This window comes from Larus michahellis, chromosome 1 (genome assembly GCF_964199755.1).
Source record: "Larus michahellis chromosome 1, bLarMic1.1, whole genome shotgun sequence".
Taxonomy (NCBI): Eukaryota; Metazoa; Chordata; class Aves; order Charadriiformes; family Laridae; genus Larus; species Larus michahellis.
In genome coordinates this window covers 89,073,409-89,089,385 of record NC_133896.1, presented here as the reverse complement: position 1 = coordinate 89,089,385, position 15,977 = coordinate 89,073,409, and positions in this window count along the sequence as shown.

Sequence of the window (15,977 nt, the reverse complement as noted above, 5' to 3'; positions counted from 1 at the left end):
TTACAAGCATTAAATCCCAAGAATAGGACAATGGAAACAGAGTCAGTCTTTGAAAAAGCAGAGATGAGCTTTCTGTTGCCAGCACTAGTGATGGAGTATACTTGTCAAGCCTTCTTTCATTGCAAATGAATGCCATTTGGCTTATACTCTGTATCACCTGCAGTCATTGCTACTGTGTGCACAGCAGCAAATAGCCCAACATCAGAATCCCATTAGCTGATAATTATTTGTGACAGGCAGTATCGACCGTTTGCCTAGTCTATTTTCAGATGTCTCTATTTGCCTGAGCATTGATACGATGCAATAAAATGATCAGAAAATGGAGCAAACCTCAATGTAAAGTGAAAGAGCACAGTACATCCCAGCCAAATCCAACATGCTAGCTGCATACTTTGCCTGCAGCTGTTATTTTCTTCATGCAGCACCAAGAAATCAAGGTGGGACAAAATGCCACCTTTTTCACATATGGTCTTTGTTGCAGAAAAATTTGACAATCATGGTGTGCTGTCACCAATGAAGGATATTTAAATAAATATGGAAGTGATGATCTAAATAGTCTTGGCAGGCTCAGCACTACCTGGTTCCTACCACCAAAATTGTTATGCAGCAAATAACCAGAGCATGTAAGTTAACAGGTAGCTAAAATAGCAAAGCATAAGTTTGTTCCTGAGAACTGGAATTACGTACTGGGATGACAAGAAAAACCAACAAGGGGCAGACTCTTCTTTTTTGATGCCCTTTTCAACAAATTCCTGCAGTGTCATGTAACGGGAACTACCAGCAAGGGTTGCATTCTTCTGCCAGCAAACTTTGTTTTTTCCAGTGGAACAGATTGCAATTGACAGGTGAGAAAAACGTTCCTTGTAACCATTATACATCTGAGTAATTCAATTTTCTGCTGATTCTTAATTTAGTACTTCGATGGTTGCCAGGCCAATGTAGCACCTGCTAATTATACTCCTGAAATTCCATTTACACTAATGAAGCAAGTCTTGCCCCTTGGGCTTATGAAGGCAGCTGACACAAAGGCACCAAGTGAGTCAGAAAAATGTCAAAGTGACATCTGATTCTGTAACGACCGGAACATTATACCTGCCATTAACTACTGCATCCATCCTCCCTGATCCAAGCAGAATCAAAAATAAATAAAGTACACCCAAACTACAGCAGCAGGGGCAAAGGGACCACAATCATTAAGCTATGGGAGACACAAATAGAAATGATCTGGTGGAGTCATTATTTGTGCACTGCACAATCAGGGGAGGATTGTTGTTGACTAAGGTCTCTGTCAAGCCTGTTGCAGATCCCATTTTAAGTGTTTGTGATGCGAGGTTTTCCTTTAGGAGTGCATTCCAGGGGCTCAAACATTCTACTCTTTTAAAACAGTCAAGTTGCCAATCCAAACCGGAGTCAAGATGGATGTAAACCTTCAAGATTGTTTGTTATTTGGCCTCATATCTGATGCAAGTAAATATCTAAAAATAGGTATCAGTTTGGACTTCTGGATTTCAACAAAATAGAGAATTTAACAGGTGGTTAAGAAAAGCAGTGTCTGACCTCATGTAAGCTTCCTAAAGCTGTTCTAGTAAGTATTTAATAGACACATTTCTCACTGTCTACCACCCTCTTTTAATTCAAGTCTTATTATATAGCTGTTGCAAAATCTCTGTATTTATCTTCCCACCATTCTTAGAGGGTCACACGAGCACCAGCCTGTTAGAGCAAAATAGGACCTGCAGCCCAGGATCACTGAGTCTGAGGTCTGAACTTGTGGATAACATTTTTAGAGGAAGTGATGCACGACAGTGTCTTTTCTTGCTTCTTTAACAAATCGGTATTTTGAAAGGGTCTGCAGGATCTCTAGAGGCAATTCACATTCAAAATAATATCAGCACGGCTTTTAAAAAGAAATGATCTTTTATTCCAATCTGTAAAAAACAAGAAAGTGTAAACCTTCTTTCTTTAGGTGCCACTTTCTCTGACTTTTGGTTTTCCTGCTCCCTTATGTGTGTGGTAAAGCAGACACTGATGTATTTGGCATGAAGCTTGACAAATGTGTACAAGGTTGGTGAATAGCTCATTCCTCTGAAACCTCATCAAATCATTTTTGAATCTTCAGCAAATTTCTGTTCAAGGGCTGAGTGTTCAGTGCTGGCTAGGACTCAGGGCACTACAGGGGAAATTATTTATAATATCTGTGTGAAAAATAGTGCAGGTATTGTTGGCTTTCGCCATAATAACAAGGCTATAAATCTTCGACTTATAAGGATAACTAACCTTTAGTAAATTAGGAAACATGAGAAACCTCAAAGATAACAACTAACAGCAACTATGAAGAAAAACATCATGAAGAAAAACATCCGAGAGAAACAAAAGAGAACTTCTCCAAAAGACTCCACAAGTGATTAACAGAAGGAAACAGATGCATAGGAGAAGGGAGTTGATGATAATCGATCCTACCAGAAGGAAACACACGCATGGGAAAAGGGAGCTGATCCTACCAGAAGGAAACAGATGCATGGGAAAAGGGAGCTGAAGATCATCGATCCTCAGAAACAATTCAGAAGGAAACACACAAATAGAAGAGAAAAAGGACTAATAATAATCCATCATTATAAACAATTACTCTGTCTAAAATAGTAAATACGTATGCAATATTGAATGTATATAAGACATGGTTGAAGTGTTAGCTGGTGTGCCTCTGACTTGAGTCATGCACCCAGCACTGTGCTTTTGTGCCATTTCTGTTTAAGGGATCTGACTACTTATTACATCTGGAAGAATTTTAACAGTCTAGTAATTTCCTCTAAATGTGAAATCACAACTTCATCCAAGTTGTATGCCCTACTAATGAAAAGAAATAGGCACTGACTTTAACTCAGTCACTTCTATATTTGCTCTGAGTACCTTACTTAGCAATCCAGTGCCGAGAACACTACTTCAAAAAGTTTACATGTTCCTTTTATATTCTCCAATTGCAATAGTTTCTTGAAAAGCTTTTTTCAAAACATAACTGCTTCATTATTGCATTCTATTTAACCAGAATATCTGCATTTGTGGGGAAAAAAAAGTGTTTTAGAATCTTAAAAAAAATCAAAATTATTTCAAAAAGAAATATTATGCATGTAAGTACTGACAGCAAGAATTGACTCCTTACAACTGTCATGATTCTCTTTACTGCTCTATTTAAAAAAAATACTAAAAGATGGTACATATTTTTTTCAGAAGCAACAGACATGACAACAGTCAAACATCTGAAAGTAGGTCCTGTGCCTGCAGCCAACTTGAGAAACATGAGGTATAATGCAACCTTGTTACCTACACGCATTTTCAAAGTAATTATTCCCAAAGCAGATTTGCATTTAATCATGGATGACAGTCTTCCCATGATAATAAGCTTCAGGCAATTTATGAAAGAAACTCAGCCATTCTGCTTTAACATGTACCAAAGATAAGGAGGATTAGGAGCCAGAGGAGAATATTTCCCTCAATGGTGTTATATTGCACAGATAATTAAACCTGACAGGTTTCTTTGTCTTTATCCACTGACATTAAGGTTTATAGCCAAACTTGCAGGCAAGGATGCTCAATCGAAGGCTTCTACGTGCACATTCCAAATAAAAGTGTCCTGACTGTCCAAGCCATTGAACATTTGCAACTTTTGGGGGTATTACTAGCTCAAAAATTGCAACTGAGAGCTTTAAATTGCAAGAAAGATTTTCCAGAAAAAGGCTCTATACAGTCCTTATCAGAAAGGAGAGTTTTGTGTGTGCGTTTTCTATTATCCTAGTTCTCTTTATACATAAGATCTGAGACAAATTGGCATCTTCAACTGGATGAAAGGTCAAGGACATTGCAAATAACAGAAAAAAAAACACAACAACAAAGCAGCAATATAAACATAGCTTTATGTTGGATGGCTGATTTTAGGCAGATGGATGCACATCTGTGCATTTTCTGTGTGCATAAAACAAATCCAGAAAAAAAGCCGTGTATTTCACAGACCACACAAAAAGGCTTTCAACACAATTATCAAGCCCTGAGAGAAAGTTATCTGTGAAAGGCTCTTAATAACGATCAACAGATTCAGAGAAGAGCTTAACAAGAGCAGTCAGCTAAATCAGCTGGTAGCTATAGTATGTGCAAAGCTAGGAAATAGTTTCTGTCTTAGTGTCCCAAGTGAAAAGGAGACAAGACCCAGTCTTGTACAAAATCTTGCATAAAGAACATTCGCTACCAAGTAATCTTTTGCAGAAATAACTCACATTAAATAATCAGAAGCAGTACGACAAGTTTGTTGTTCCCTAATGTTCAGCAAATATATTCAGACCTTCATTTAAAAGCACATTGTATCTAAACACAAGAGCTTACGTAAAAAGTGATCATACTCACGTAGAAATAAATTGTACATACGACCTTTCAAATAAAAATGATGGAAGCAGCCAAGTTATTTGATGTTTAAAGTAAGTTGTATGCCTAGACTATAAAACTATTCATATAATTTCAAAACTAGATACACAAGAATGTTTTGGCTTCTTCAGATTATAAGACTTGACAGAAAACACTACCAAATATTTAACAGTTTTGTATCTCACATGAGTGCAAGGACAATCTCAAATAAACCTGTTCTCTATTTCTGATGCACAGCCTTCTACATGACAAAAGTGAGTCTGTTGTTTGCTTGGTGTATCAGATCTGAATACTGTAGCACAGTAAGCTAAGGGTCCTCAATACACATTTGAAGTCTGAAGAGTCTTTTCCTTAAAGAAAATCATTGAACTCAGACTACAGTATCAGATGATTTTGCTTTAAACTGGGTCTTATGTTCCACCAGAACTGTACGGCTGCACCAGTTCAATACAATCTAGCATAATTCTTTCATTGCTTTTAGGAGCTCTGAATTTGTTGATATAAAGATGTAACAGATGCCACCTAAATACAGGCAAAAGAATAGAGAAATGATGCAAATCTTGAGAAACAAAGATAAATATTAGTAGCATAATATCAGCAGAGTTAACAGTATCCTTAAGAGTAGTATCTGTAAAGCAGGCAACTTAAAGCTTAAGTGTCTATGTATTAGAAGTCATCTGGGATGGCTTTATCCACATGGGTTGGGCTTTTCTGATTACAAATGTTGCTTTGTGTGGAGGTACTTGATAACTGACAGTTGTTCCTTGTCTTTCTCCTCCCCAGAGCATTTCCCCTATTTGTCTATTTTCCCCTCCCTTGTTTTTACCCCTCAAAAAACATATTAAGGTAGACAGTGTATTGCAGAAAGAAATCGATTTTATGAGCAAAACACTGTGTCTTTAACAACTTTAAGCAGCCCACAAAGCATTAGATAGATGACCAAAATTACAGGAGTACTAGTTAAATAGAAAATAAGTATGTATTCAATCTGTTTTTCATCCCCAAATTTGTCATAAACCAGAAATTTGGAGGAAAAGGTTAAAAGACAAAAACATAGTCAGTTTCCACAGTAAAGTGAGGTTATTTTCAGGATTTCTCAAGGATCATGCTGTTCAGTATGTTCATATAACATTTGGAAAAAAGGATGAACACTTCAGTGACACAGAGCTCCTAATGTTACTGGACTTGTTCAGAATTCTCCGAACAAGACTACACAGATCTACACGGATATCACAACACTAAGTGACCAGGCAAAAAAATAGAAGATTCAATTAGATTAGAAATTAGCAGTGGGAAATACCACCTCAATGATATGCACATGACAATAGACTAGGACCAAGATTTTAGTCACTGTGAAGAGTAAATGTAAACCCACATAAACCCAAAACCCAATAGTTTTTCCCAGACTCAACCTCAACTCTCAGCAACAGAAAAAGGAGTTTTTCGAGGTGAAATATGAAGCTTCCTTATGTCACTGTATCTATCCACTGTGGTCCTACATCTCAGCCACTGCTTCTCTGTGTGATTACCCCACCTCAGGCAAATCTGGAAACGGTGCTGAACTGCTGACACAGATGATCAGAGAAGCACAGTAAGGTCTTTGGAGAAGGAGAGACTAAGTGGATTAAAATATCTCAGCCTGGAAAAGAAATGACTAAGAGGATATTAGGTAAAGGTAATCTGTAAATTGTGAATGGTCATGAATGAATAGTTATTCCTTGTTTCTTGAAATTTAAGAACACCTGGTTAAATCCTCAGATAGCTGTTTTAAAGATAGCTATAAGAAATACTACAAAATTTTGAAACTCCCTGCATACAGTCTTGCAGAGAGCAGGTAGTATTGTGCAGATATATTGGGGATGTAGACCAGTATCTATTAAACAGAAAGGAAAGCACTTCAGGAAGTCCCTAAATTGCTGGCTGTTGAAAGCTGAAGAATTTGCCTCTGTTAACCAGGGCATCTCCTGTTGACTCCTGTCAGATAGAAGGTACACAGGTCTTTGACCTATCCGAGTATATCAGCTCTTACATTCGTGATAAAGAGTGAAATAATCCGGAATCCTACTTTGACTTTGGTGATAAAACAAAATCTATTGTGTAATCTAAGATTGCTGAGTCATAACATTTAAGGTTCCTTACCTACTGCTGTTTTTCAATAGAATGCATGATTTTTATGCAGTTGCGTTAATTAGATTCAAAACTTGCCTGCAATGCCCATTAGGCTGCTGCCTGAAAAGATAACCGGCTACAGTTTACCCACCTTTTTTCACCAGTAGAATTATCTTACTGGATCCTTTTACACTTGGAGTTTGGTAGTCAGAATATTTGCTTGGTCTAATATTGTGAGGAGTACATACCCTGAAGGTTTTACTGCATCCTCACAGACCGCACAGGAATCAACATGCACGTCACTGATATGTTTTCTTGTAAGATGTAATACCAACAACCTTTAAAGCACATTTGGAATACCATGTGTGAACTGTTTTAGAAATGTACAGCAATATACTATAGTCAAGATCTTCAAAAGTGAGAACAGACAAAAAAGCTATTCATTGGTACTCTAAGGAAAAACAAAAATCAGAATATGTAATCAGATGCAGAAATATGCATGGCACCATTTTTTGGAAAACATTATTAAAGAGCCACAACAGCCCTTCCAGCCACGTTGAGGCAATCATTCTTCAGACAGCTCAGTATGTAGATAAATACATTAATGTCAGTATGGATAAACCTGGTAATTTTGATATGCCTAATGTGAGAGTAGGGATAGGAGACTCTAACAAATTCTATATTTGATCTAACTTCCTATAGCCGGGTCTAGTAAAATGTTGCTGTAGTAGACATGAGCTGATTACCCCCCACAAAATGTTTCAGAAAATGCCTCTGTGACTCTGTAAGTGCTCATATGAAAATCGAAGTAATGAGCTTCACCTGATATTCATGAGTGTTAGAGAAGCAGCAGAATTTGTGGTGAAATTGCTGTTGTGGTTTGGCCTCAGATGGCAACGAAGAACAACGTGCCTCTCTCTCGAGCTTCCCCAATACAGGGGAAAATCAGAAGAAAAAGGCAAAACCCGTGGGTTTAAAAAACAAGAAAACAACAATAACACTGTAAGAAAGGCAGGTATTGCTCTTGCAACGGAGAAAAGACGTTTCCATCAGAGGTGACATGATAAGGGAATGACTAGACAAAGAGGTTCCAGCAAAGGCTTGTATAACATCTCTTATTACACAGACAAAAGGACAAACTGATTCTTACCGGATTAATGTCTAGAAGGGTAGTCAAACATTTCACCAGGGCTAATGACATTGAGCAACTTTACCGAAAAGGAAAGAAATAAACTAGTCAGATAGTCCCTTTAAGTGTAGCATAAGAAGAGGTAAACAGAGGCAGGACATCCGGGAAGGATTTTAGGCGCTCCGGACAGACCGTGAACCCCGAAGTACCTAACCAGTGGGAAACAGGGGAGGGAAAATTCGGCCGGGATTAGGAAATAAAAAGGTGTGTTTCAAGGACCAGAAGTGTGCCTACTTGCTAGCTCACCCGTTCTTGCAAGAATGTTTAAATAAAATGTGCTTCGTATCGTTCACTGCCTGAGCCGTTGCTAATGGATAAGGAGCGTTTCTCACAACACGGATAGAGGAATATACAAACACGGTTACGGAACCACCACTCACCGACCGGACCAGGGACACCCCAGCCCGCTCCAAGCGGCGACTTCCTGCCCCCTCCCCCGGCAGCTCCGAGTGGGCATGGAATATACCTGTATCCCTGCCGGAGCCTGGGGAGAATTAACCCTGTCCCCGCCGGAACCAGGACAATTGCTCAGTGCCTGTAGCTACAAAACTTGTGTGATGGCAAAGAGATTTAGAGAGTAAACACTCTATGTTTAATGTCTCCCAGAACTCTAGCAGCTGAGCTACTTTTAAACCTCGAAGCAAGCACAGTGGGCAAGATACTCCATGCCTATAAGCATACTCTGGTACCGCTTGTCGCTTCCTATCTATGAGTCTGCTTCTGACGGTGTTAGTATTCCTGCCTTGACCCTATCTAAGGCCCTTCGCTGAAGCGGCTTTCCACTGCTGTTATCCTCTTCCAGAGAACAGGACTAAAGATACCAGCCAAAAAGGCCCCATCTGCCAAGAAAATTCTCAGGAAAACACTCTGATACATCATTTCCTCTTTCCACAATTAGTTACATAGTTAAAAGTTGCTTTCACCCTGGAAAAAGAGCACAACCCAGAGACTGCCACCTCTCTTGGCTGCCCTTTGGGAGATTCCTGCCCAGGAGTTCTCTGATAATCCTGGACCTTGTCCCCAGAAGATCCATCAGTTCTCTAGGCAGAACCCCAGGTCACACCTGAAGTATTATGTCCACTTCTGGGCTCCCCAGTACAAGAGGGATACGGAACTACTGGAGACAGTCCAGCAAAAGTCCAGCAAAAGGCCTCAAGGAGCATGAGGAAAGGCTGACAGAGCTGGGGCTGTTTAGCCTGGAGAAGGCTGAGCGGGAATCTCATCAATGTATATAAATACTAAAGGGCGAGGTATAAGGAAGACAAAGGCAGACTCTTTTCACTGGTGTCCAGTGACAGGACAAGAGGCAAGGGGCACAAACTAAAACATCTGAATCTGAGCATCAGGAAACACTTTTTCACTGTGAGGGTGACTGAGCACTGGCACAGGTTGCCCAGAGAGGTTGTAGAGTCTCCCTCCTCAGAGATACTCAAAATCCATCTGGACATAGCCCTGGGCAACTGGGTCTAGGTGGCCCTGCTTGAGCAGGGAGGTTGGACCAGATGACCTCCAGAGGTTCCTTCCAACCTCAGCCATTCTGTGAGTCTTGTGATTCTATAAAAGTCAGTGGTGCGGTCCTGAGCGCCATATACAAGCTGGTGACTTGACACTGAAAAGATTATTTGTTGGCAGGAACATCAGATAATTACTGCAGCTAATCACTTTTGAATATAGAATTTTGTAGTATGGCCAAGTCTTCAACCTCATACAGACAAGTATCAGTGGTGAATGCCACTCACAAGTACAGACTCAGGAATTTAGGATACTACCTGGGCACGAACACAAGACTTAACTACATTCCCTACTAATAGACTTTGGCCATACTTTATGGTATTGTGAAATCTGGATCAGTTCTAAGACTCAGTTATTTGGGAATAATGTAAAGAAAAAATGCTGTATTAAATACTTGGTTACAGACTTCGCTGGTTAACAGAAATCTTACTGATGAACCAGTATAACGTTAAATCTTATTATAGTGCACCAGCAATAATTTTTAGCATGCACTGAGCAACTGATTAACAAAATTCACTCGTGAATGTTCTTCCACTGATGCATATTAATATGCCATCTATAATCAGTGACATGTATTACACAGAAATATGTCTTCTATTGCCTTACTTGGTTTCTAGAGGATCCACGTGCAGGATCACAGCTGCAATGGTACATAAATCAAACTGAAAGGGTCTGAGACAAAGTCCTCAAATCTTAGTATAACTTCATATCATGACATAACTCTTCTCTAGTGTTGTACAGACACAGAGAGTTTATTAAAAACCGTAATTTACCAGGATCTTTTGCATACCATAACACTCACATGAAGAATCTCTTTAACAGAACCTCGTTTGCTGTCTGGATGGCAACAAGGGTCCCTGGTGTCTTCATCTGTGTTAGGCGAGTTTCCCTGAACTGTTCTGCCAAATTCTTACATATAGCTGTCTCCTGGTCCTCCCAAGCTTAGTAATCAACACATTGAGGCATGCAAATAGTACCTATGAACTGTCCTATACACTGCAGGGGCTGCCTGCAGGGAATCTCCTGGTTTGTCTGAAATTCCCACATGGAGGGTCCTGTAACAACAAACAAATGTCTTGCTCTGAAGCCAGATAGGCATTCAGTCAATTTCTGTAACTTTAATTTCCACCTTATACTAGGTTGAAAATCGTGACTTTAATGTTAGGCGCTGACACAAATGCTAGGTCTCATTGCAAATCTGGACATCTCACTTTCACAGAATTTGTCCTGTCTAAACCTAATTTTGACAAGATAACAGATGTTAATACCTTCATATGCCAAGAATGCCTCACTGGACCAAAATAGCTTTATCAGTATTTGGAGAGAGATGAGATTTTATATCTGAATTTCTTGGAACTAAAGATATGATTAGGTGAGAGCTGATATCTTTATCATCTGATAAGCATCATCCTTTTATGCAAAATCTGTATCTTTATCCTAGAAATATGAGAGAAAAAATATGCATTTAAGGACTTCATAGTTCCAATCATGGAAAAAATATGATTTCCACTACCAGATACAAGTTAAAATAAATCATCAAGAACTTTCCATGAATACCTTCCCTTAAGCTAAACATGCTATCCCTTTTCTGTTTCAGAGTCCAGCTGAAATTAAGTGCGTAATTTGAACGGTTCTACTTTAAAACTGAGGAATGGATTCTCTCCCTGTAACATTCTGATAAGCGCCTTCTTATCCTTGCTCTTAAAACCTGGTATAGATTTTTGTAAACAGACAACCCAGTATATATTGGGTGCATTCTACTGGAGAGTCTCAGGGTCACTGCACCATATACCCTGAGCGTCACAAGCGGCAACTCATAGCTTTATGAGGCTGTCATCAGAACTAGCTGAACTGGAGTAAAATTGTTCAGGGCAGTGGAAGAGAAAGCATTAATTTATTAGAGTGTGTATATGTATGACCCTGATCGGGAGAATAGCTATATTTACAGCAAGAAGCAGAGTACCTCTTGAAACAAGGATTATTTTGTGCCTAGCTGTGGAGCCACAGCTGTACTGCTTTAGAAAGAAAGTGGAAAGCGTGCCATTTTGTTACAATTACAATGTGCAAGCATTGCTTTCTCAAATGCACAAAGGTTACTGTCACTTAGCAGACCAGACTCTCAATGAAAGGCACTTAAGTGAAACAGAAGCTGTTGGCAGTAGTCTACAGTGATTTTTTGAAAAAGATGTTATAACAAAGCACTTCCCCTACCTCATAGCGCATCTTATATTCTCTACATGAAGGCAGAGTTTCCTAGGATTCCTATGAGCCTTTGAGCAAATCTGTGTAAACATAATAAAAGGCCAGAAAGAAAAATCACCGCATATAGAAGAAGGGTAACAAAAGAAAAATAAATCAACAGTGAAAAAGATGGAGAAAAAAAAACGGCGTATAAAACAAATACCAAAATTAAATTATGCTTCAGGAAGTGTGACCACAGTGACAGAAAGGCAGAAGAGCCCCACTGTGGTACAGGTCTGTTCGCTTGTGATTACAATTCTGAAGCTTCTCCCCAATCCTAGTGTGACAGCATCGTTTAAAAAAAGCTTAGCAATGAAACAGGTTTTATCACCAAGACTACACACCACACTCAGGGAATTATCTCCTTGGGCAGTCAAAGAAATTTTTATCTATTTCATTTGGCTTCAGACCCAGGCTGTAATGATTGATTTACAGAGGAATGCTGCCAAATCCTATTCTTCTCCTGGAAACAATACGAGAAAGCTTAAAAAAAGTCAGGGAGACTTTTTTCAAATATGTGCTTAGCTACAGGTAAACCCCCACCACTAGTAATCACCTCCTGGTGATTTCTCATACTATTTCCTTGATCTGAAGGGAGCAAAGAATCATTTGTTTAACAGCACAGTCTCATTCCACATCATCTGATTACTCCATAAAACTACATTATCCTAGGACTAAAACCTCATAATCTTGCTTATATACCAGTTACCAGTGACAATAAGGTTACCACCACATTATTTTATACTACTAGTTAATGTAGCATTAAGTGGATGCAAATAAGTTATCTTATTTTGACAGTAATTCAGTATTATAATCAAAGATTAATAAACCTATTGGATCAGCCCAGCTCATGCACCTGAAAGATAACGTACCATGGGAGTGCTGGATACTTACCTGATTATAGCCAAAAGGCCAAGAAAAAATGCTGGGATAAAAGGATAGGAATTACATGAACAGGGTAAAGTATCTAGATTTAAATGCCCATGTTACCAAAATATCTATATCATGGGAAAAAAAAATTCTAGTGCTAAAGCTGGAGGAAAAGACTCTGAGATGAATGCAAATAAATGCGTTCCAATTATCTTATAAAATTTTCTGGTTTAAATAGATCCATTGCTTTAATAAATATTTTGACTATCCTCAGGATTTAATTTTATGTTCTTAAACTTTGGGTTGGATTATCCATCAAAGTCAACTCAGGCTCTATACTTTAAGTGTAAAAAAGGAGATATTAGCTCTGTCTTGTTGGTTGCTAACTAATGAATTAAATTAAGTAACTAAAATTGAAGCATACTTATTGTTAGAACCAACTTGGAAGACAGAGAGAACAGAGCAAGTTATGACATTCCTATTTGTGTTAGCAGCCACTGCTAAGCATATTATCAGATCCAAAGTGTGAAACACAATGGAAACGGATACTGCTGTACAGAAAAAAAATAAAGCGAGAGGTCCTTTCCATCTCCCCACCCCTCTCTTTTTCCCTCCACCTGGACTATCAAGATGCATTTTTGCAGTTTGTTGTTATCATCCCAGCAGTTCATGAGACTAAGAGTTGCAGCCTGATGCTCATGAAACTGTTCAGCTGGGCAGAGAGGGCTGAGTTTGTAACATGGTGTCACTAAAAAAGGAGTGCTCCAGTGCTAGCACCAGCATTCACTGAATCCCTCCGTGAGGGGCTTCAACTCGCTAAGGTAGCAGAGAATTAACTCAGCAAACAGCAGAGCATAACAGTAAGAAAGGGAGCTGAGCAGAATAAATTCACAGGTGTCTGTGCAAGCCTGACCCCACTGCTGGCTTTTGCAATCAAGCAACCTCCCCCATTTAAATGCTTTGTTATCCTGCTAGTTAGCAAGCCAAGTCAAAGAACTGAGAAGCTATCCAAGTTGTGATCCTAAAAGGAACTTGAATCCAACTACCTGCTCTTTTGTAGTAGAAGGAGAATATACTGCTGCTTCCTCCAGCTCCTTCCTTGCACCACTGCGCTCAAACCCCTTTGTTAGCTGATACAGCTTGTCACTGCAGCAAGAGCACATCCATTTTATTTTTCTGAGCTAGTTTTATGTGTGGTTAGCTATTTGAATCAGCTCAAAGAGGACATGGTCTGAAGAAGGTAAGTAGTGGGAGCACAGAGCTAAGAGGAAGGCAAGGGGCACAAAACGTAGGTAAAGGAGTAGGTCAGAAACAGAGGAGCTCGTCTTTTTGGAAGCTGTCACCTGCTGCAGGTAACAGAGGATGAAAAAACTGGTTGAACCTACAATGTGTATTTTTCTCCTTCCAAATAAGGAATGGAAATAAGAGTGATAAAAATCCGATGATGATTCAGACTAATCGTAATTTTTAATAGGAGAGAGCTGGCATAAACTCATTTTTTCCGAGTCTAAAAGCACTGAATGTAAGCCATTTAAATGAGTAAACACTCAGGATTCCCATCAGTCAACAAACCCTTTACCAAAACAAAGCCTGCAAAATACAAACCAAATACATCAAACATAAGCCAGTTCAATACCTAGGTATCCGAACAGAGCTCTGATTAGAGAAGAGGTTGAGTGATACCTCAGTGCTCTTGAATTTTAAAAATCTAATTCTCAACCAAGCCAGACATTTAATCTTATTCATATATTTCCACTTAAATGAACCAGGATTTAACATGTGTAATAGTATTTGTTCTACAGCAGTTTGTAGGAAGTAGGACCTTTGGTCTTCAAGGGAGCATGGAAGCACATGACAGACCATCCCACCAAACAGAATTCTAGTCTAAATCAAGTCTCAGCATATGGATACAATGGCAAAAGTATGAGACAATAATGAATCAATACTTCAGCAGTCACTGCACTCAATTTATCAGTGATGCCTGGTTTGCTTGCAAATGGGATAAGTGAGGTCAAAGGAAAGATGTGAATACTGAATTATTTGGGGTTTGCTTCTATCCACAGAAGAGGCATCTTCATTCTAACTTGAAAGAACAAGACTAAAATAGCTGAAACACAAAATATTGGATAGAAAATTAACCCAAATAAGTTCTATTATACTTAAATCCACTGTACAATTGCTGTAAAATTGCACTACATTAATTGGTGGGAAAACATCATAGTGAAGACAAGTGAAGGCTCATGCAGTTTTTAAACCCTGAATTTACTGTGTTCCTGAGAGTTGCTTCAGAACAGAAAAAGTTTAGATTTTCTTTTTTTGTATTGCGTTTCATTATTTTTTCTGCCTTCAAAATTTTTCTTTAAAAGCATATCACACATCGATAAAATAAATTCCTCATTAAATTTATTTTCTTTTTTTTTTCTTGAGAAAGTCATTCATTTCAATAAAAGGATGTGAAAGAGCTATCCATGCTGCACATAAACTCTTCCATGCAGAATTTAAACTTGTGTTTGTGGATTTTTCTTAGCCTCCAGGCGGTAATTTTCTGAGGTTCATTTAATCAACTGAGGTGCTATTACGTGAACAACCAGCTGAAGGAAGTTTATTTCTAATACCCTTCAACAGATCCAGCAGAGAATACTCCCTTACATATCCATATTACAAGTAGAGTAATAGACAGTAATCGTTTTATTTTCACCATTTACATGATGATTACAAAGTAATCATTTACATAAATTCCTATACTTATTCCTGGAATTCTAGGATTAGGAATATAAGAAACTCAGATGGGGATGTTGTTCTTTAACTATTAGAGTGTGGTCCAGCTTCTAGTCTAGGAATTTAAAATTTTGTTAAAAAAAAAAATCTAACAAGAATTTTGCTGTGTGCCTCAATCTGGTTTAATGTGTAGTACAAACATAAGATTACTGACTGTATGAAATGGCAAGTCACTAGACATATATCTTCACTTTGAACAGCTAGTTGCTCTGCATTTTATTGCAAGGTATACAGGGTGACATGAGGGACAAGATTTTCTACGCCCAATTCCTAAGCTCCTTTGCTTTTGTGGCTAGATCCCAGGCACCTTGTTTATTTTGACTACATTCGAGACTGTCACATCCAAGCCCTATCTGTTATGACAGGTGCCTTTAGATTATAGCTGAGTACAAATAAATATTATCAAGTTCCCTGTGGCAAAATACAGCATAAGTTCTGTGTACTGACGCACGCCACACATACACCAGTCTTGTACAAAGATGACTGTAAGCTACTTCTTTACATCTGTTAAACATTGCTTGCCTTTCTTGTCTACCCATTCAGAACCAGATTCTCATTTAAAAATCAAAATGCTGCAGGCTCTAATTACTAAGGCTCAGATTAGTATTTATTATGCAGTTATTCATCTTTATAATTGCAAGTCCCAAGCTTCCAGGTTTTTATCCCAGAAAGAAAAACAAAGCAAAATTCAGATTTTAATTAGGCTATTTTGAATATTATTAAAATTGAAAATCATGATTTTCTCTTGCAGCAATCGCTGCAAGTTGCTCTTTTATTCAACAACACCTTTTAAATAAACCAAAATCCTTCTTTCCTCAACCAGGATCACCACTACTGACATGCCTCCCTCCTACTATAACAAGCAGAC